Consider the following 20,416-nt stretch of genomic DNA (forward strand, 5'->3'; position numbering starts at 1 on the left):
TGTCCTATGGGACATGCCTGCAACCTGTATGTGCGGCACCTACTCAAAAGTTCTCGAAACGCCCACCAATTAAATTTACCAGACAACGCGATATGGAATAATATAAAATGGCACTTAAAAATGAAGTCTGGAGGATAGCATGAACGAGTGGCGTGGGAAACTGACTATTAGCTTTGAGATGCCATATCATGTTTTGTTTTCATTCAGCCTCGTATCTTTGAATCCAAGTGCCTACTAAAAAGATTAAATAAAAGGCTCATGTGTGTGGGTAAAGCTTCCGAAAAGAGAGTGACATTTAACAATTTGCTACTAAGTCAACTAAAAGGGCACCGGTTAATTCCTAATTCTAGGCCATTGGGTGAAGAATTAGGAATTAACTAAGTTTTACAGTGACATCAAAACAGTGTGTTCCACACCTCTAACCTACAACCTTAGGGTGTAGTCATCAAACGCCCGCGGTCCTGCCTGGCTTGCCTTCCCGGGGAGTCCTGGGAAGTTACGCAGGTAGGAGACAGAGCTCGTGGATGACGGCCTGATTCAGTTTTCCTTACCCTTTGACATAAAATTGCAAGCAGAAATGACAGCTTAGAAGTCATTTTCAAAGGTAACACCTACTGATTTATTAGACAATCCAGGGAGCAGGCAATGCGCTTCAGCGCAGTAATGACATTGCTGTAAAAAGTACAGGGGACGGAGTGAAATGGAGCCCTGAGGATGCCACACTCCACATTTGCTGTTTGATGTAAGTTGTTTTGTGGCTTATGGGCTTTGGTGCACTTTGCTGCCAAACCACACAGAAGCTGTTTCAGTTCTTTACATAACCGTTTTCTCCTTCCCCACAGCCGACCTCTGTGAGGTGGACTGAGCTGGTGACCTGAAATGAATGGGATCTGAGGAAGGTGTAAAGGAAGGCGTACAAGGAAGGCTCTGGAGTCAGGACTGGGACGAGGAAACACAAAAACACACTACTCTCAGGATGTAGTTAAGATTGTAATTACTTGGGAATGGATGCGTTATAAGGCGATTTTCACAACCAACTTAGGTAGGAATGGTCAAAATCTTCGGTGTTAATATTACATCACCCAGAAGCCTGAAATAGCTTACTACATCACATAAAATAAAATTAAATAAACTTAATCCTATGTCCAAATATGAGTTCTTTAAATTAAAATATTTTCAGGTGTAAAAATAGCGAATAGTAAATCCAACCTTTTCCGTTTATTTGTTTGGATAGGATGTTAAATTTCTACTGTGTGCACCAGACTTCAGCCTTGGCTTCATAAAGCTCTCGTGTGTTTTAAACATAACAAGCGTGCCGCCCAGCATTCTTTTACCTAGATCTCTCTGTGAGCTTATAAAAAATCTCTCTACTGTGGGAATGGATGCCCAGAGCAATGACCACGTTGCTGAACACACGGGTGAAGCTGGGTGAGTTTGACTTTGGGGGCACTGGCCTGACATTCGGACCCTTCTCCCAGGATGCTGTTCCCTTCTCTCCCCCTTCTTTCAGAACTGGAGTCTTATCCCGCTTCCCACCAAGTTCTGCTTCCACACCAGTAAGTGCGTGTGCTTCAGGAGGTGCAACACGCTGCTCCTTCCAGCTGCAACTGGGACCTCCCTGTGAGCAGAAGTCCAAGGTGCAGAAGTGACATGGCGATGAAGAAGTTCCAGGCACCAGTGAATTGTTGAAAGGTATTCGGGAGGCCACCGGTTGTGACCTTGCATCCCAGGAGCCAGGTGACAGAACTGGCTGTTCCATCCTGAAAATGCCCTTTGGTTCCAAAGGCTGCATTGTATTCCAATGGTTTGGAGGTGGGGCACTTTAAATGATCAGTCTGTCGCATTTCAAAAACAACGTTCTGCTCATATAGAAAAATAATTTTTTAAAAAAAGTCTGTGTCAGGAAGTACCAAGCATGGTGCTAAGTGAGTCTTTTCAGATCTGGCGTCTCCTTTAAGCAAACTCTTGACCTTGATCAGATACCACTGCTCTCCCCGCACTTTCTGGGTCCACCGAAGTCCTTGATCTTCAGTAACCCTTTCCCGAACCTTGCCTGCCTCAGTGACCCTGAGCTCCCTGGGTAGCGTTAGGTTCGTGGTTAGCACATTATGCTGGGGGTCAGAAAAATCAGAAGAGGAATATTTGTGCCAGGAGAAAATTTTGTGACATTTAGCTTTGTGCCCATGAACAAAGTTTGCTGGGAACACAATCCTGCCCGCTCCTTTCTGAGCTGTCTGCGGTCACCTCTGCTCCGTGAAGGCACAGACGATTAGTTGAGACTGAGGTTGCATGGCCCATAACACCTCAAATAGTTAGTTACTCCCTGATCCGTTAGGAAAGAGGTTGCCAACCCCACACCAGCCTCCACTCTCCCGTGGCGGCTCACGCCTCTGACGGTTTCTGACCTCCTCACGTACTGAGACACGGAAAGAGAGCGTGTACTTTGTCCTGAGTGTCACGTGAGGCCCAGGAAGTGATCGCCACTTGCTGTGGATGATTCACTCAGTGGACAGTGGGGATTTGACTAAAGATAAGAAAATGTAGCCAACACAGTAAATAAACTGGCTGTGTTGATTTAGTGTGCCCCATGATTCTAACTCTTTACAAACACCTTACTTGTCACTTCAGTCCTCCGTGGGGGGTGTTATCACACCTCCTTTGTGGATGAGAAAAAGATGGCACACACTGACTGCTTAAGGGGTTCCCAAAGGTCGAGGAGGCGGCTGTTAAAACCCGATCAATCTGGACTATAACAACCACAGTCTGAGCCACCCTCCTCTGTTGTTTTGAGACCCTTGGTGGACAGTCGGACACTGAGTTCAAATCTCCGCACCTCTAATCTTTAGCTGTGCAGCCCTGGGTGAATTCTTACCTTCTCTGGGGGTCATGAGCTTCCTCCTGGGCTTGTTACGAAGCAAAAAGGAGGTGGGTGTGCCCGGCAGCCCGGCATAGAACATGGTGGTCAGGTCTCAGCAAGTTACAGGCTTTATAAAATTTCCAAATGCCCCGTGACATGTATCCTTGACTTAAAACGGACTCTTTCCTTTAGTCACTGAATTTTATTTCTTGCGTGATTTTAACTGTTTTGCGTCAGGAGACTCCAATGTTGGTCTGCACTGTGGGGAGGAGAACCGGCCCTCGCCCCTGCTCCCTGCTCCGAGCATCTGTTTTATGGATTGCGATGCCTCTTACGATTTGACTGAATGAGGGAGGGTGAACTGTAGCCACCATGAGCCAGGGGAAGAGAAAAGGACAGAACAGTTTTTTTCTTCTGTAGAGAAAGATGTGGGAAGCACTGATCACACACACAAAAGTTGTGCAATTTGCCTTTTGCCTTCGGGCTGCCGAAGAAATATGTGGTCACTTTTTTTTTTAAATGAGAACATTAGCTGAAATTTGCTACAAAACAGGAAAGGAAACTAGGAAAGGACTCCTGGAAGGTGCCGCCTCTACCCCACCCAACGAGGTCTGTGGTGAGGCTGAGTTGGGTTGGTGGTCCTTTTTCCTTAAATATTCATTCATTGCTCCTGGTTTAGGACCCTCTGGTCCTATAAATATTTTATTATTTTTATTATTTTCTAAAAGTAATAGAGGTACTCTGAGTAGCTTAAAGGTAAAGATAGTAGTCCTCCTATTCTGTGCTGGCAATAAACAGTGATTTGAGAAGATTCGGATATAACAGGAGCCCTGATTCTTTGCCTGGGGGGAGGGACTGGGAGAGAAAGTTGAGACCAGGGGCTGAAATGGCAGGAGACCTCAATTCAAACTGTGGGAAGTAAAAGTCTGAGTTCTGTTTCCACAATTCTGTCAGTGCGCTTTCCTCAGATCAAACCCCCTCAAACAGGTGTCTGGGTCACCAGGAGACTTTAGCAATGGCAGCCACTTTCCTGGGAGTCCCAGGAACCATCCCTGTCAACAGGTAATCCTGGGCAGGCATCAGCCACCAGGTGGAGCCCGACTGCTCCAGGGACCAGCCTGGGCTGGGCCGAGTGCCCAGACCCGGACAGGCAAGCTCACTCGGGTCGGTCATTAGCCTTGAAAGAATGCCACCCAGCATAGACACACTGATTTATCTTAAACACCATTTTTTTTAAATGCCATTTTATTCTAGCATCCCTAGATTTAGAAAGGGGCTTTGGGATACATTACTCTACCCCTCCCTATATCCTACTTATACTCCCCAGGAGCTACTTTCAACTTTTTAAATCTTATTCACCCCCCTAATATTTACCTCCATGTTTCTCAATGACCTTCTCATATTGTAGTTTCTTCATTTTGCTCATTTGAAGACATAATGGTCTCTACTGCCCACTGGCATCATGGAGTTCTAGTTCTCATGCATCTTTTTCTCCTAACACAGACTTCTTCGCAACACACTTGCGTGATGACTTTTGGTCACTTCACTATTTGAGTATTGCCACAATCACCGTGCAAATACCAGTCACCACCGGGCCCTCAGTCCTGCAGTTACATTGTATGGGCTTTGTAATTCCCGAAGGTAGTAGGTGCTTTGCGCCTTCCACTAGCTTTGCTTTCTACATAACCACCATTAACTGGTCTTACACATTCCAACAGAACTATCATTTTCTCCACTCATTCAGAAATATCAGGTAATCTCTCGGTATTTTTTTCTCCCCGTGGAAACCTCCCCCTCGAACGCCCTGATGCACCAGCTGCACTTGTCTGTGCTCGTCAGCCCCGGTCCTGGGCCCTCCCTTCTCAGTGCTGCTGGGGGTGCCCTTTGTCTTTCTCTTGTAGGGGTCTCTTCTTCCTGGGGGAGGTCAAGGGAGCGCCATTCTCTTTCATGCTTCACTCCCCAGTTTTGGTGACATTTTCTGGTAGAATCCTTCTTGAAGAAAAGATTCACAGGAAGAAACACTTTGGAGCTCTTGTAGGTCTTTATTCCACACTTACACTAGGAGATTGGGACAGGCTTGTATTTTTTCCCCTTGGGCTTTCAGATGTTGTTCCTCTGCGTTTGGGGTTGCTGTTGAGGAATAAGATGCCCCCCTGGATCATGGCCCTTGGAAGTGGCACTCTAGGAAACTTTTAGGGTATTCTCCTTTATCTCTAGGGGTCGTAAAATTCATAATGAAGTGCCTTGGAATTTTAATTAATTACTTAATTCATTGTCGTTCTGTGTGTTTGGTGTGCCTTTCCCTTCCAAGTATCCTCCAGTCCTGGGGAACTTTCTTGAATCATTTTCTTGATAATATTTCTCTGCATTGCCTTTGTTCTTTATTCTTCAGACTCCACTACTTCAAACATTGGGCTTCCTTGACTCGCTTTCTCATTTTTCTCCTCCTACTTTCCATCCCTATTTGGCTGTTGCTCTACTCCTTGGGAAACTTCCCGACAACCTGGTCTTCCAATCTCACGGATTTGAAAAATTTCTGCTGTTGCCTTTTCGGTTTCCAAGACCTCACTCTTCCTCTTTCATTGTGCAATATGCTGGTTTCACGTCCGAAAATGTTTTGCTTATCTCTCTGGGGTCACTAATTGTAAGATTTTTTTTTTGTTTCCTTCTGCTTAGGTTGGGCCTTTCCTAAAAAAGCTGTTGTTCCTTGGCCGCATATGTGTATTTCAGAGAGGAAATCCAAGTGTTGATAGTGAACTCTACACATCGTTGTGGTGTGTGGACGGTGGGCAGTGGGGGAGGGGCTTGTTAACTACTGGGTCTGTCTCCAGGGTCATTGGCTGGAGACCTGGCTTTTCCACTGGGGTGTCCCGTGCCAGCAAGGGGAGGGGGGTTTCTCCTGTGAGGGCAAATTCCCCCGAGGGCAGGTGGCAATTTCACGGAGGGAGAGGAGGGTGAAGGCAGTAGAAGTTTGCCTGCCTGCCTTCTGGAGCCCCAGCAAGGGGAAGGGAGGCTGCTCGCTCAGGGGTGTGGATTTCCACTGAATTCCTTTTGTCAGGAATGATGACCTGCCCCAGTCCACAGGGTTCCTGGGGACTGGTCTGGGGGCTCTCTGGTGGTTTATGTAAGTCTCCTGCCGGGACCTGGGAGAGGCCCACATTAGGCTGCCCAGGCCAGGGGTACCTGGGATACCCCTGCTTCTGGAAGTTGCCCCTTCACGGCACTGCGTGGCTCCAGGCCTCTCAGTCCTTCCAGGGCCCTACACCCCAGTCGCCTTGCCTCTGTTGACCCCCTTCCCACCAACAAAGGCTCCAGCTTCTCCCCCTGCCAGTCAGCACACCATAGCCTCTTCCGAGCCTTTTCAAAATATACCAGCATCTCATGACTGTGGTCATCTCCCCTCCCACTGCTTGTCCTTTGGGACTCAATTCCTTTACTGCGGCCTGAGTGAGGTTTCTGAGGGGAGCTGGTGTCCAGCTCTCTGCTGCTAACTGGAAACCGCTTAGTTTCCACAACATAGTGTATATTTGTAGGCCTTTGGGGAATGATCTGTAAAGGATTCCGGAAACATTTTCTTTAAAAAAATTAGGAAATGTGGGCAATCCCCAGAAAACAACCATGGGCTCAGAACAATGGCCAGGGGTTGGAGAGTCTGAGTTTTGCTCATCAGCTGCTTGCCTGCTCCAGGGCAGGCCACACCGCACCGAAGTCTGGGAAGAGCCGCAGGGAAGCTCGCTCATACTCCAGGAGAAGGAGAGGTGTGGCGTTCAAGGCTGTTTAGTTCCATCACCCATCTTAAACGTGGCACATTTACATGTGCAGTGTATTTCTTTAGCCTTTTGGAAGAGATACTTGGAACCATGACGAAAGGCTAGACTGCCATAAAGGGCCCAGCATTCAGCTTGCGCACCAGTCCACCTTTGCATTTTGGGGTTTGAGTCTACTCGCTTCCCGCAGTTCCCCCCTCCTTCCTTGGCACCCTGGTTCTCCGCTGCTGCAGAGCGCCCCGGCGGCCAGAGGCAGGGGAGGGGTCCCCGCTCGCCTCCGCTCTGCTGCTCGCTCCTCGCCCGCCCGCTCATCTGCGCACATCCCGATCACTGTGACTCGGGCTGCAGGAAAGGAAAGATGCGCCTGCCCGCCCGCTGGCTGCCTGGGTGTGAAGGCTGAGGGGCCGGCGCACCGAGGCCGATTGAGCTCAGGCTCGCGTCTGCGGATGTGTGTACCTGCCGACCTGCGGGCGGCCCCCTGAGCTGACGGTGCACCTGGGCTGCAGCCCGGCGGGCCGCTCTGGCCGCAGCGCGGGGCGCGGCGCCCGGGGGCAGGCGTGTAGGCGCTCGGCGAGCGCATCCCTGGCCTGGTAGCCGGGCAGCGCCTAGTGCTCGGGCGGCTCCCCTGCAGCGCCCTGCCCCCCCGCCCCCGGAAGGTGGGGAGCGAGCGGAGCGGGGAGGAACGCGGGGCTGGGGAGTAGCAGAGGCCGGTGGATGCCGGCCCTCTCCTGGCCCCAGACCATCGCCCAGGTGAGCGGTCACCGCCCTGCCGGTGTTGCTCCTTCTCAATTTCCCGGACTCAAGAGTGTCATAAAATTAACACCAAGCTTCTAAAAAGGATTCCAACGATTTATGCCCTTTTGTGTTAGAAGCTGATAAAGAAACTGCAGACCTGTGTCACCTTTCAAACTGGGTTCGCTAGCAAAAAGACACAGCCCAATCTAACTTTCAGTTATGGGCCTTTTATTTTCTCAACATTCCTGCCTTCCCATCCACGACTCCCGCCCAGTGTCTGGGTAGGTTTCAGAAGAGTGATTTCAATTTCCCGCCAGGTTCCTCCTCTGGGTGGTTCAAAAGTGACAGATTCCGGGGCTGTGCTAAGTAGACGTGTTCAGCTGCACGTTGTTGCCAAAGCTGATGGTGGAGCCGACACGTGTGTGCCCCACGTCGGGTGTAAGTTAGGGCTGACACCCGCCTGCCCGCTGGTTGATTTTACTCGCCCTTTGGTTTTGCTTTTGCCCTTGGCTTGAGAGCGTCAGCGGGAAGCCTTTCCTGGACAGGAAGGGAAATGAGCCCTTTCTGCTCACGCTCCTTTCAGCCTTTTCACCAACCCAACCACAGGATGCCCGGGTGCGGGCGCTTCTGCATCCTGTAGCCCTAGTGGGAAGAGCCAACCAGGTGAACCAGTTTTTTCAATTCCGGCAGAAACGTACCTCTTTTTTCCTCCCAGCGAGTTTGGGTCTCCTCGGTGGACAGTGTTCCGCATGCTCTCCCCTTGTGAATATTTGGGGACAAACCTGCAACTCCCGAGTGAATCCCGCTCTTCCCCGGGTGTGCCTGGGACAGAAGAGGGAAGTGGCTGTTCGCCCTCGTCTTAAAGCTGGCTCCTGTGTGCCTGAGCCCGCACTCCTGCAGTGCACGGTCTGTTTTGGAGCCAGATAAGGACGGTTGCTTTGTGATTCATGTTTTTGTCACTTGTGTGGTTTTCCTACTGATGACAAGCTGTGGCAGGCCTGCAGCCTTGCCTGAGCACCTGCTGCACACTCCTGTCCCTGGGCTGGTACCCTGCAGCAGTCAGCTCATCTGATCCACACGTGGACCCTAACAAGCAGATGTGATCCTTTCTGAGGCCAGGTTCACGGCTGGTATGGGCAGGTGACATGCTGGTGGTCACACAGCAGGGGGATGCGAACACGTGTGATCTGGGAGGGAGTCGTCTTCAGACGTCAGCCCCGACCCTCACACACTGTGGGCATGCAAATTTGCGTAGTCACCTTGGAAAACCATCTTAGAGTTCCTCAAAAAGGTAAAAATCAAGTTATCATATGACCCAGCAAATTACACTCCTAGGTATAAACCCAAGGAAATAAAAAGAAACCTCCACTCAAAAGCTTGTACATGGATTTTCATAGCAGCATCACTCATAATAACCAAAAAGTAAAACCAACTTGTATATCCTCTTCTGACAAACAGGTAAACCAAAAGCAGAAGATAAGCACAGTGGAATATTATTCAGCCATGAAAAGGAATGAAGTACTGATGCCTGCTGCAACCTGGGTGAACCTTGAAAACACTGTGTGAGGTGGAAGAAGTCAGACACAAAGTCACATTCTGCCTGATTCCATTCATGTGAAATGTCCAGGGCAAGCACACTCACGGAGACAGCGAGGGGAATGGTCCCAGTCTAGGGCTGGGGGTGGTGGAGGTAGTGGAGAGAAATGGGAAGGGAAGGTTAACGGGTGCAGGGTTTCTTTGTGGGGTGGCAGAAATCTTCTAAATGATATTTGGTAGTGGTATCTCACCTTCCCGAGTTGTACAGTTTAAGTGGATCACATGTAGGTTGTGTGCATCCTCTCTTAATGCTGTTATAAGAGATGTCAGCTCTGCAGGACTTGCTGGCTGCGAGTCATTTAGACCTTGTGTAAAAACATCTTCAAAGAAGGGGTAGCTTTTCCCTTTTGGACTCTTAGAGCTATCTTTTTGTTGTTGTTGTGGATTTGTTGACAAATAGGATTATGGACTTGAAAAAATTTTAATCATCCTTTCCTGAGTAAAATGTTAATCTGTGTTTGCACAAACAGACAGGTAATAATCCACCCTACTCGTTCCTTCATTTAGTTCAATGCGGAGACATAAATAATGGCTCCCAGAGCACTATGAAATTATTTTTAAGAAAACTTTAACCCTCAGAATTTAAATATTAATACGCAAAACATTTTCTTCTTTCTGTTTCTTACTTCATGATAATAAAATAGAGAATTAATAATAATAATCTGTCATTCTTATAGGCTTTTATGTAGTCTCAGTAACTCAATATTCTACATTTTTATTTGAATAATATGTGACAAAAAAAAAGGCACAAACGGTGTTACTCCTGTCTTCTAGGAACTTACTGGCAAGGATTGTAGAAGTTATGTGACTTACGCCTAATCACACAATTAGCTGAGGTAGGACTGAAAACCAGGGTCCCACACCCCCACTTTGTCACACTCGGCTGCCCCATTTTAACAGGAAGAGATGGACTTTCTTCCCTGTCCTCATGCCCAGAGGAAGACACACACGGGGGCTCTTTTACACGTAAAACCCTCTCTCTAATCCTGGCCCCCAACTTCTCCATGCGTCCATGCCCTCAGAAGTCAAGTGAAAGGTTCTGAAGGAAGATGGAAACATCGACTCCTGGACACAGTCTCTCCCCGTGGAGTGCCCTCACCCGGCCCCAGTTCTGAGCCTGGAGAGCAGGCTTGCCCCTCCACCAGAAGGCGCAGGGGCTCGGTGAGGAGGGGTGGAGCTGTTCCTGGAAGCCCACCTTATGGCCTCTGTTATTTCTTTGCCCATTTTTAAAAAATGGACCCAGAGGTGGGGGTGTAGAAGAGAAACTAGCAAGGCCAGACCATCTCTCCTGCAAATTATCTCTGCTGGTGATGGAGGCCACACCCAGAAAGGAAATGCTGCCTGGGGGGATGGAGGATGAAGGTTTGGATCTGGGCAGAGAGCCCCGGGATGGATGGGCAGCTCTCTCCCCACCTGACCATCATCTCACCTAAGCCTTCCGAGTCTGCGCTGTTTTACCTGCAGACAAGAGCTGGGCTGCTGAGAATCTTATTTGACACAGCGCACATGGAGGCAGCTGCTTATTAACTCCTCTGCCAAATGTGATGGCGCACAGTGGACATTTGGGGAGTGAGGGCAGACGAGGTGTTTTCCTTGATTTTTGACGACTGCTAACCAAGATGGTGGAGTGGCGAGGGTCACCTGTGTTTTCTCAGCCTGTGTGACCCTCCCAAACCTCTCACATCCAGCCTCCAGCCTCCTGGCTTTGGGAGGGAAGAAGGCAAGGGGGCGGCATTTGCAGCGTCCGCCTGGTTTCAGCTGCTCCATCGGGGATGTTTACCTGGGCCGTCCTGCTCAGGTGTGGATAACAGGGGCTCTGTCAGGTAATCAGATGAGGGGTTGGGAGGGGACCCGGCCCAGAATTAATAACCTGTTGATAGCGAGAAACTAAGTGGAATCAAATCTCTCTGAGTCAGTCAGGCATTTCTTTATTTGTCCAACAATCATTCATTAAACATCGTCCTAGACATTTATTAAGCAGGCCTGCCAGCCCTGGGGGGTTGAAGATAAGAGGCTCTCACTGCTGGCCTGGTGAGGAGCTCCTGGCAGGGTCAATGTCAAGCAGCCAGGCGGACTGTGGGCATCCAGAGCTAACCCATCAGGGTTGGTATCTTGGCTGCACTAGCCACTAGCCATGTAACTTTGGGCAAGTTTTGTTGCTTTTTCAAATTTGGGGTTCCCACTGAGTGAGATGGGGAAGCATTTTCTCTGCCTCTGAGGGTGTTGGGAGGCTTGAGCAGGAGGACCCTTGTGAAGGGCGTCATGGGGGAGGGAAGGAATGTGGTTCAAGCACAGGGGTCCTCGATGGCCCCCAGAGGCGATGTGGGAAAGAGCCAGCCCTGTGGGGACGTGGGAGACCAGAGGGCCTCAGGCTGGGGGAGAGGAGGTGACTTTGGAGCAGGGTCCAGAAGAGTTAAGGGCATGATCGCCCCAGAAGGGGGGTAAGAAGGGCACTTCCGGCAGAGGGACCAGCACGACGTTTGGTTTGGCATTGGGGCAACTGTGGATGTGCCGTGGCGCTGGGCCTTGGCAGTGCTTGGCAACATGGAGAAGATGTTTTCCGGGTTGGGATGTGGTTCCCAAGGCCCCTCTGCACTGTGGAAGGAGCCTGGACTTGGTCAGCAGGGACTACCCTGTGTTGTCGTGTGTAACGCACCATCTTCCAACCAAATTTGTGAGGGAAAAATAAGGATGCTCATTATACATGGGTATAATGACCACATGCCATGGGTATAATGATGGGTGTAATAATCCTGTGTATAAAGCCCACAAAATATGGGTGTGCATTGTACACAGCAAAATGCGGTAGTTGAAAGGAGAGTTTGCAATCTGTGTTTCCAGAACACTCGCTTTTACGCTGTACTGTAGTCTGTGAAGTATGCAACAGCATTATGACCAAAAAAAAAATGGTACAGACCTTAATTAAAAATACTTTATTGCTGAAAATACTTTATCACTGAGTCTTCAGCAACTAGCAGCCATCTTTGTTCATCGTTATTATTCAAACTAATGCGACTGAAATGTGACAACAGAGACACCAAGTGAGCAAAGCTGTTGGAAAAAAGGCGCCGACAGACTTGTGGACACAGGATTGCCACACACCTTCAGTATGTAAAAGAAGTAAAATGCAGCAGCCGTGAAAGGCAGTAAAGCAAGAGGCAGTAACATGGGGTACCCCTGTACTGTTGGAACAAATACAGTGATGGAATTTAAAATGTTTATGACCTCTGTCCTCTCAAGTCCCTTCCACTCCCACCCCAGGGGAGACCAATATCAGTGGGCTGACCGGCCTCTCTGCTCACCCTTGTGCAAGTGTAGACACACACTTACAGAAATCCCGACTAAGAGATCACCGTGCCACAGCGAAGTGGCGGTGGGGGGTTGATGATCTCAGATACAGGGCCTACTGGGAGGTGCCCCCAGTCCCATCGTCCCCATGACTGGCCTCTCTTGCAGTCAGCCTTTGTGCATGTCGCAAGGCTCATGATAAGTGAAGCATCAGAACTGGTCCCCATACTGACTGTTTTAGTTTTAGTTGCTACAGAAAAAAAAAAGCTTCTAAATGCTTCTCCAGCTAGTGTGCTAGTGAAGGATCTGATATCATGTGACCTGAATCAAAGGAATAAATAGAGGCCACTATGGCTAAAAGACAAATAGAGCAATGCATTTCTTCTTCCATAAGAAAACAGCCCAGAATGTTTTACTTTATATACTTTTTAAGATTAGTTCTTCAGAGATTTGGCATAGTAAGCAAAATGTGTCTTCTCTGTGGCTTTGCTAGTTCTGGGTGCACTGTTACTCATTCTGAGGAGATATTCGGCTATCAGTGTGACGGTGACAAATGGTAGCCGACAGTTGTGTCATCCTGAGCTGGGCCTGGGGATGGTTTCATGGACGAAGGCCGAGGTGGCTGCTGGAGGCACTGACCGGGACCAGAAGGGAGCCAGGGATACAGGTTTCTACTCCACAGCTTGTGTCCTGTGAGCTGCAAACGTCATTGGGCTCTCAGATTTCTCTGGCAATGGACTTTGAAAGTCATTTCAACTCTTACTATTTTATTCAGGAGAGTATAAAGCATGCCTCAGACCACACAGTTAATTCATTTGGGGGAAAAATCTGGAGTTTTAGGGTAACACTCTGTTTCTGGTTAGAGTATCTCTGGTCTCATTAAAAACTAGAGGCGAAAGTCCACCCCACAGAACCCAGTTACAAACAACACAGCCCATCCGGCCGATAGAAATCTGACAGGCCAGGGGCTACTTACTGGTGTCCACAGTCACACGGACACCAAAGGTCCACAGTCACATGGACAATGGGGGAACGAAGTCTTCCTTTTGACCCCAGCAGCAAAAAATATGCTGTGGTATGTCCTGTCTCTGTTGAGGCCCAGCAGCAGAAACACGGCGGGCACCACAGGACTGTGTTCCCAGAGGTAGGCACCAAGGAGAGATGATGACCTAACTTAGGAATGGTGCCAGCAGGGGGATGTCCCACTCCTGAAATGAAGGGGCAGTGGGAGTGGAGGATGTCACAGGGCCCCTGTGAGCATTGGGAGAACTGTGACCAACAGGATTGAGGTCAGCAGACCACAGGCGCCGACGACTCTGTGGGGAGGAAGGAGGGACGGTTAATCAGACCTCCAGGCTTCCTGCCCTCTGGTCTCCTGCTCCTGTCCCCATTGGCTGAACCCTCTGGAAGCCAAGGCATCTGGGAGCATGGGTGATGCAGCGGAGAGGTGAGAGGTGCAGAGGGCAGGGAAGGGCTGGGGGCAAAGGGACACCAAGCAGCCCTCACAGCATTGACTCTGCATCCTTGTAGTTGAACTTGCATTTTTATTCTATTTCTAAGCACATTTTTAGGAGATCATGAGCAATGGCTCTGAAACATTTGATCTCGTGGGAAGACTATCATGGCTTCAAGGTGAAGAAAACGTGATTTGGACAGCAAAGAGCTTCTGTGCTCTCTGCTAAATGGGGTCTGCAACTCTATCCGCCCCTCGCTTGTGCATTTTTAAAAATAGCAATTTGGCGATCTAATCCACATACCACGCAATCCTCCCAGCTGCAGTGGACAATTCAGTGGTGTTTAGGGTGTTTACAGAGATGCATCCCCATCGCCATATCTAATTTTAGGGTGTTTTTGTCACCCCAGCAAAAACCCTTACCCATTAGAAGTCAATCTAATTTCTGTCTCTAAGAACTTGTCTACTCTGGGCATTTTGTATAAACAGAATCATATAACACGTGGTCCTTCGTAACTGACTTCCTCTGCACTGCATAGAATGTCTTTAAGGCTCATCCATACTGTAGCATGTATCAGTATTTTATTCCTTTTTACAGCTGAATCATATTTCATTATATGAATATATCATATTTTATCTATTTATTAGTTGATGTACATTTGAGTTGTTTCCATTTTTTGGCAACTATGAATATTGTTAAAATATTCATGTACAAGTTTTTATGTGACCATAAGTTCTCATTTCTGTTGAGAAGACAGCCTAGAACTGCCAGGTCATGGGTGAACTCCATGTTTAACTTTTTAAGGAACTGCCAAGCCCTTTTCCAAAGTGGCTGTACACTTTTACATCTCCAGGAACACTAACTTCCAATTGTCAGTGACTTCAGATTTTTGCCAACACTTGTTATTATCTTTTTATAATGTTTAGGTAAGTGATATCTCATTGAAGTTTTTATTGGTGTGTCTCTGATGACTAATGATGTTGAATATTTTTTCATGTGTTATTATTCATGTGCATATCTTCTTAGAAAAAATGTCTAAATTGACCCTAATTTCAAATGGGGTTATTTGTTTTTTAATCATTATGTTGCAAGAGTTCTTTATATATTCTGAGTACAAGTCCCTTATCAGATATACAGTTTGGAAATATTCTGTTTCCTGATGGCATCATTTGTAGCACAAAAGCTCTTCATTTTGATGGAGTCTGATTTATACATTTTTCTTTCGTCACTCGTGCTTTTGATAAGACTTCGCCTAATGCAAGGTTATAAACACTCCTATGACTTCTCAGAGTTTTATAGTGGTAGCTCCTACCTTTAGGTCTATGATTGATTTTGAGTTCATGTTTTGTGTGTGATGTAAGGAACGGCCGGCCCACTTTTATTCTTTTGCATATGAACATTGAATTGTCTGAGCACCATGTGTTGAAAAGATTATTCTCCCTCCTTGAACTGTCTTAGCTTCCTTGTTGGAAAACAGTTGACTGATGCCGGCCTCCCACATCTATTCTGCTGATTTATGGGTCTGTCCTTACTCTAGTTCCACCCTGTCCTGATCAGTGGAGCCTTATAGTAAGGCCCCACCCATTTTATTGATATAATTGATGTATGACGTTGTAAAAGTTTAAGGTGTACAACGTAAGGACATACAGATAAGGCACGTATGCTTTGCCGGCACCACAGTGAGCGGAGGTGATTCTCTGTTTAACCTCAGGAGAACCTCACAGGCCGTGAATCTTCCCACCCTGCAGACAAGGAAACTGAGGCTTTGAGAGATGAAGTGAGTTTCTTGAGCTCCCATTACTAGTAATTGGAGGGGCAAGCTCCCGCCTTCATCTGTCTGACTTTGAAGTCGATATTAATCTTTATTTGTTTACATGACATTCATCACATAAAGGACCAATCCATTGGGAAAATTCACTTTAAAAGAACACATCATTACCTATCGGCACCACAGTAATAAACCATCGCTGTGTTTACTTAAAAATTACCCACAGGAGTGGATTGGATAAAGGTTGGCAAAGGTGAAATTGTCCGTACTTGTTTAATTTGTATTCAGAGTCGCTTTGGTAGATAAAGAGAAAAATAAGACTGATCCCATCATATTTCACCCTTCGAGTCTTCCAAATTTAAGACCGACCATAATGAGGTTGTATCTGCTGCGTTCTTCCAGTCTGAGAAACAGAACAGTAGAAGCAGGCCCTTTGCCATGTCTTGTTTCCACCGGCCTCTCTCGAGGCGCTGCTGATAAAACGCCTGGCCTGGGACAGGATGCTCTCCGGGAGCTGGACCAGCCCCATCTTTGTCTCACTTTCCTACATGGTGAGTGCAGATCATGGCGCTATTACAAGCCAACTCTCATAAAAGTCTGTGGGTAAGAAAAGAGAGTGTTCAGCATCAGGAGATTTATGTTCCTCTCATGGTAGCAAGAAGGTCATTTGGAATATCTGCTTGCAGGCAAATACTGAGCTTGAAACTTTCTCTGCAGGTTCTAAGTTCTCTCCTCTAAGACAGGCCAATGCAGTTTCCTCTAGGAAGTCCAAATATAGAAAAATGAAATCGACCGAAAGGACATTTGTATTCAGCCACGTTCCTTCCTGTCGTGGTTGATTACGGAAACCCCCAACCTAACAGATGGCTGGGTGTGGGGGCTCTGCGTCGAAGACACTATTATTAACGAATGAAGTGCGTGGGTCTGCTTCTGGGGGTTCTCGGGAGGCCAGCGCCTCAGCCAGGTGCCGATCCGAGATTCTATCAGCTGGGACTAAGGCAGCTCTGTACGCGGAAGAGAGAATTTTAGAATCAGCTACTTTCACATCCTTCTGAAGGGCGAGGATGAGAGCTAATTCTGCATTTATCTTTCTTTAATTGGAAGAAGAAAACGTCTCAGTCTTAAGAGTTACTTCCTGGGCATTGGACTGATGAAGACCTCAGTTCCAGTGGCTGGAGAGGCTTTAAATTTATACTAATCTGATTAAGAAACACAAATAAAATTGCCAGAGAAGAAATGGATGGGCAGTTGCTAACTGATTCACTGGTTCTTTGTGGTTTATTGAGCCAAATGTACTGATAATACCCCTTAGGGATCCATAGTTACCCAGGCTTAACTCTCACTGGGACGACGCTTGTGGCTTCTCAGAGTCGGGAGGGACCTCAGAAACCTAAACGAGTTAAGGAGGAGGGAGGGACCTGAAAAAGTAAAGAGGTACCAGTATGGTGACAATGTGAAAAATCCAGCTGCTGCTTTTTGGCTTGTTACTTAATTTTGATTACTTTATGCTCATAAATAGCATCCGTAAGTAAGAATGACTTAGGTTTCTCTGAGGCAAAAGCACCCGCACATTGTAATACTCAAAATATATGAAAGGTAACATAGAGCCTTAGGTGGTCACACTGTAAAAGGTTAAAGGGAGGAGAGTCGCACTTTGCTGGTGGTTAAACAGGGTGAGAGCGGGAGAGGTGTGTTATGTTTACAGAAACACCCGTGTTGTTCTATAATGTAAAGTCTTTCCGTACTTTTCTGCTCTATTAACTCTACTATGAATTTTATTCTGTTATGTTTTTAGATATTTAAAAAACATTTTCTGGCTGCAGATTCAAGAAGAATATTCTGTTCTCTACAATAAAACCGTCTGCAGTTACCAACGTGGACGATGTCTGCGCCGTGAACACCCTGGCCCCTGGCCACAGTGACTGCTGAGCACTGGAAATGTGGCCAGGCCACAAAGGGGCTAAATTTTTCTTTTAGTTTAATTAACCAACTTTCAGTGGAAATGGCCACATGTGGCCAGCAGCTGACATATTGGTTCATAGAGTTCTTACATAGTGGGCAAAACTACAGGCATAACTTAGAGCTCCTTGATATCTTTTTATGCTGATGACTTTTCATTAAAAAAGTACACACATGCAAAGTAAGACACAATAAAATGAGTAATAAAATGTCTATTTGAGAGGAAAAGCTGTGTCTGAGATCATGTACTCCTCCCACGTCCTGCCCCGGCCCCCTTTCTGAGATAGAACAGCGGACTACGGCTTCTTACCTCTCCGGGGAGTGAATGAGCGCATGCACACCCACTTTACTGTGTAAGTGGGAACACACAGCACCCCTGTTTTCTCTACCCTGCTTCTTTCACTTCAGAACATTCTGGAGCTCTTGACATACGGGTGCTAAAGCTGACTCATCTTTTTACAGGCTGCATAGTATTCCATGGTCTAGGTGCACCATTATTTGTTTAACTGGCTCCCAGCAGTGGGTATTTGAGTTTTTACTTCCATTTGCTATTGCAAACATCACTCAGTGACCGTCCATCCACTTATATCTACGCTGGTATTTTCCGCAGCTTGAGAAGAGAACTTTGAAGGCAGCAGCAGGATACAAGTCAGTTCGGATTTAATAAGTTGCTCTCAGGAGCAAACCAGAGTGAGTGTACTTTCCACCTGACAGGCCTAACACTGACCGAGCCCCGTGGGCTAAGTGGTCGCTGTCTGTTCACCGATGTAACTCGTGTGCCCGCCGTCCGCACCCATGGCTGGAGCTTGGTGAGTCTTCGTCGAACAAGTGAGGAGCTGCCCTAGTGAGAAGTCATATTCTGGGTCTTCCGTCTCCTTCGGGACGACCCGCTGGGAGTAAGAGGCTATCTTCGTCAGAGATTGCCAGGGCTAGTCATACTTCTGACAAACAAACGGCATTTAATTTTAATTGTGGCATAGCCATTTCTGGAGCAATATCCTGTTTCCATAGAATGAGAATGAAGAATTTGAAATACTTTGCAAATATGAAAAGTACTTCAAACCATTTCTTAGAATTTGGCAAATTCCCATGGAAATGGGTATTGCATAAACACGCCATCGCTTGGTCTGTGGACTAAGAGTTCTGCTCAGTTGCTCCCCGAGCCCTTCCTCGGATGAGGGGACCCCACCCTTGGCCACCCAAAGCGTGACTGGGTTCCGACCAGGCAAGACCAGAGAGGCCAGGACAGGAGGCAAGAAGATTGGTGTCCAGGGTCAGCAGTACATGCTCCCTGGGGCCATGACCTTGTCGGGATTGCTGGGTGACTTTGAGTGTTTCATCGGTGTCTTTTAATTTCATTTTATATATTCTTATCAAAAAGAAAAAGGATCAGACAACTCAGAAAAGTATAGAGAACAAACAGATATTGCACTACTGACTACCACTAGCATTTTAATTGGGCATTTATATTTTGTATGATATGTGAGCTCATGTTAGCTGTGTTATTTTTCTGAATAAACCCCTTTTTTTTTCTTCAGTTATTTTCCCCTCCTTTTGTCCCCTGTCCCCACCTGAGCCAGGCAGGTAACAGAAGTTTACACGGTGGTGCAACACTCGTCCACACTTACGAGACTGCTTACAAACACACACAGTCTCTGTTAGTGTTTGAGCTACAAAAAATGAGATATTTATATGCTTTTTGCATCTTGCTTTTCTCTTAATTTAATGTGGAGAGAATGTTCTTACATCCCTGATTTTTTTTTTACTGCAATGTTTCAATGTTTGCATGTTTCAAAATTTATTCAACATTTCCCATTCATGGCACTCAGGTCATGTTCTTTCTTTATCTTTACCTCTTTTTAAAAGATTTTATTTATTTTTAGAGAGGGGAAGAGAGGGAGAATGAGAGGGAAAGAAACATCAGTGTGTGGGAGAAACATTGATTGGTCGCCTCTCCCACGCCTCCAAACGGGGATCTGGCCTGCAACCCAGGCATGTGCCCTGACTGGGAATCGAACTGGTGGCCTTCTGGTCCGTGGGATGACAAAGAACTCACTGAGCACACCAGTCAGGGCTAGCTTCCTCTTTTGTTTTCTCAGCAAATAATGCTGCTGTGGATAGAATTGTACAAATAGCTTTAAGTACTAGTCCCCCCGCTCAACAAGATACATTTCCAAAAGTAGAATTGCTAAGTTGAAGGGTGAGTATATATTTTTTATTTTATTTTTTTAAACATATTGCCAGAATCTGTTAAAAATAAAGCTACAAAAACATTACATTTCCACTTTTTTTATTTTTAGAGAGAGGGGAGGGAGGAAGAAAGAGAAGGAGAAAAACATCAGTGTGTGGTCGCCTCTCATGCACCCACCACTGGGAATTGGCCTGCAACCTAGGCCTGGGCCCTGACTGGGAATCGAACCAGCAACCCTTTATAGTTCGCAGGCCAGTGCTCAACCCACTAAGCCGCACCAGCAGGGGCTCCACTTCTTTTAAGTCCTTTCAATTTTGTGGTGACCAGCAATGTCTAATCGTTATTCAGATTTGTATTTAGTTGCCTATGGATTTGATGGAACATCTCAGGTTTGCTGGCTGTGGGGTCTTCCTCTTGTGTGACTGCCACCTGACTTGATGGTCTTTCAGTCACCGGCTGGTAAGTGTTCGGTCTTTTACTGATACAAGGACTCCATCTGCCCTGTGTGTGGTGAACGTGCCCCAGACCCAACCCTCATGGGTCCTTCGCATCGTTTTGCTACATTTTGCAAGGAACATCTGCGGCTGGCTTTCCTGCAAAGCAGCCTGCAGTTGGCTGTGCTTTGCAGCTCCCGGCGTTCTGTCCTGTGCACAGGTGTATCCCGGGCCCCCAGGTTAGACACACTCTCTCCAGGATATTCTCCTGTTTGAATTGGTGGCTTAAAAAGTTTTTTGATCATTGAAATGTTTTTCTTGTTTAGTTTATAAGTTAAGCATATTTGAACTATGTCTGAAATGAGAT

Source organism: Artibeus jamaicensis, unplaced genomic scaffold (genome assembly GCF_021234435.1).
Source record: "Artibeus jamaicensis isolate MK-2021 breed Jamaican fruit bat unplaced genomic scaffold, CSHL_Jam_final scaffold_474, whole genome shotgun sequence".
In the NCBI taxonomy this organism is placed as follows: domain Eukaryota; kingdom Metazoa; phylum Chordata; class Mammalia; order Chiroptera; family Phyllostomidae; genus Artibeus; species Artibeus jamaicensis.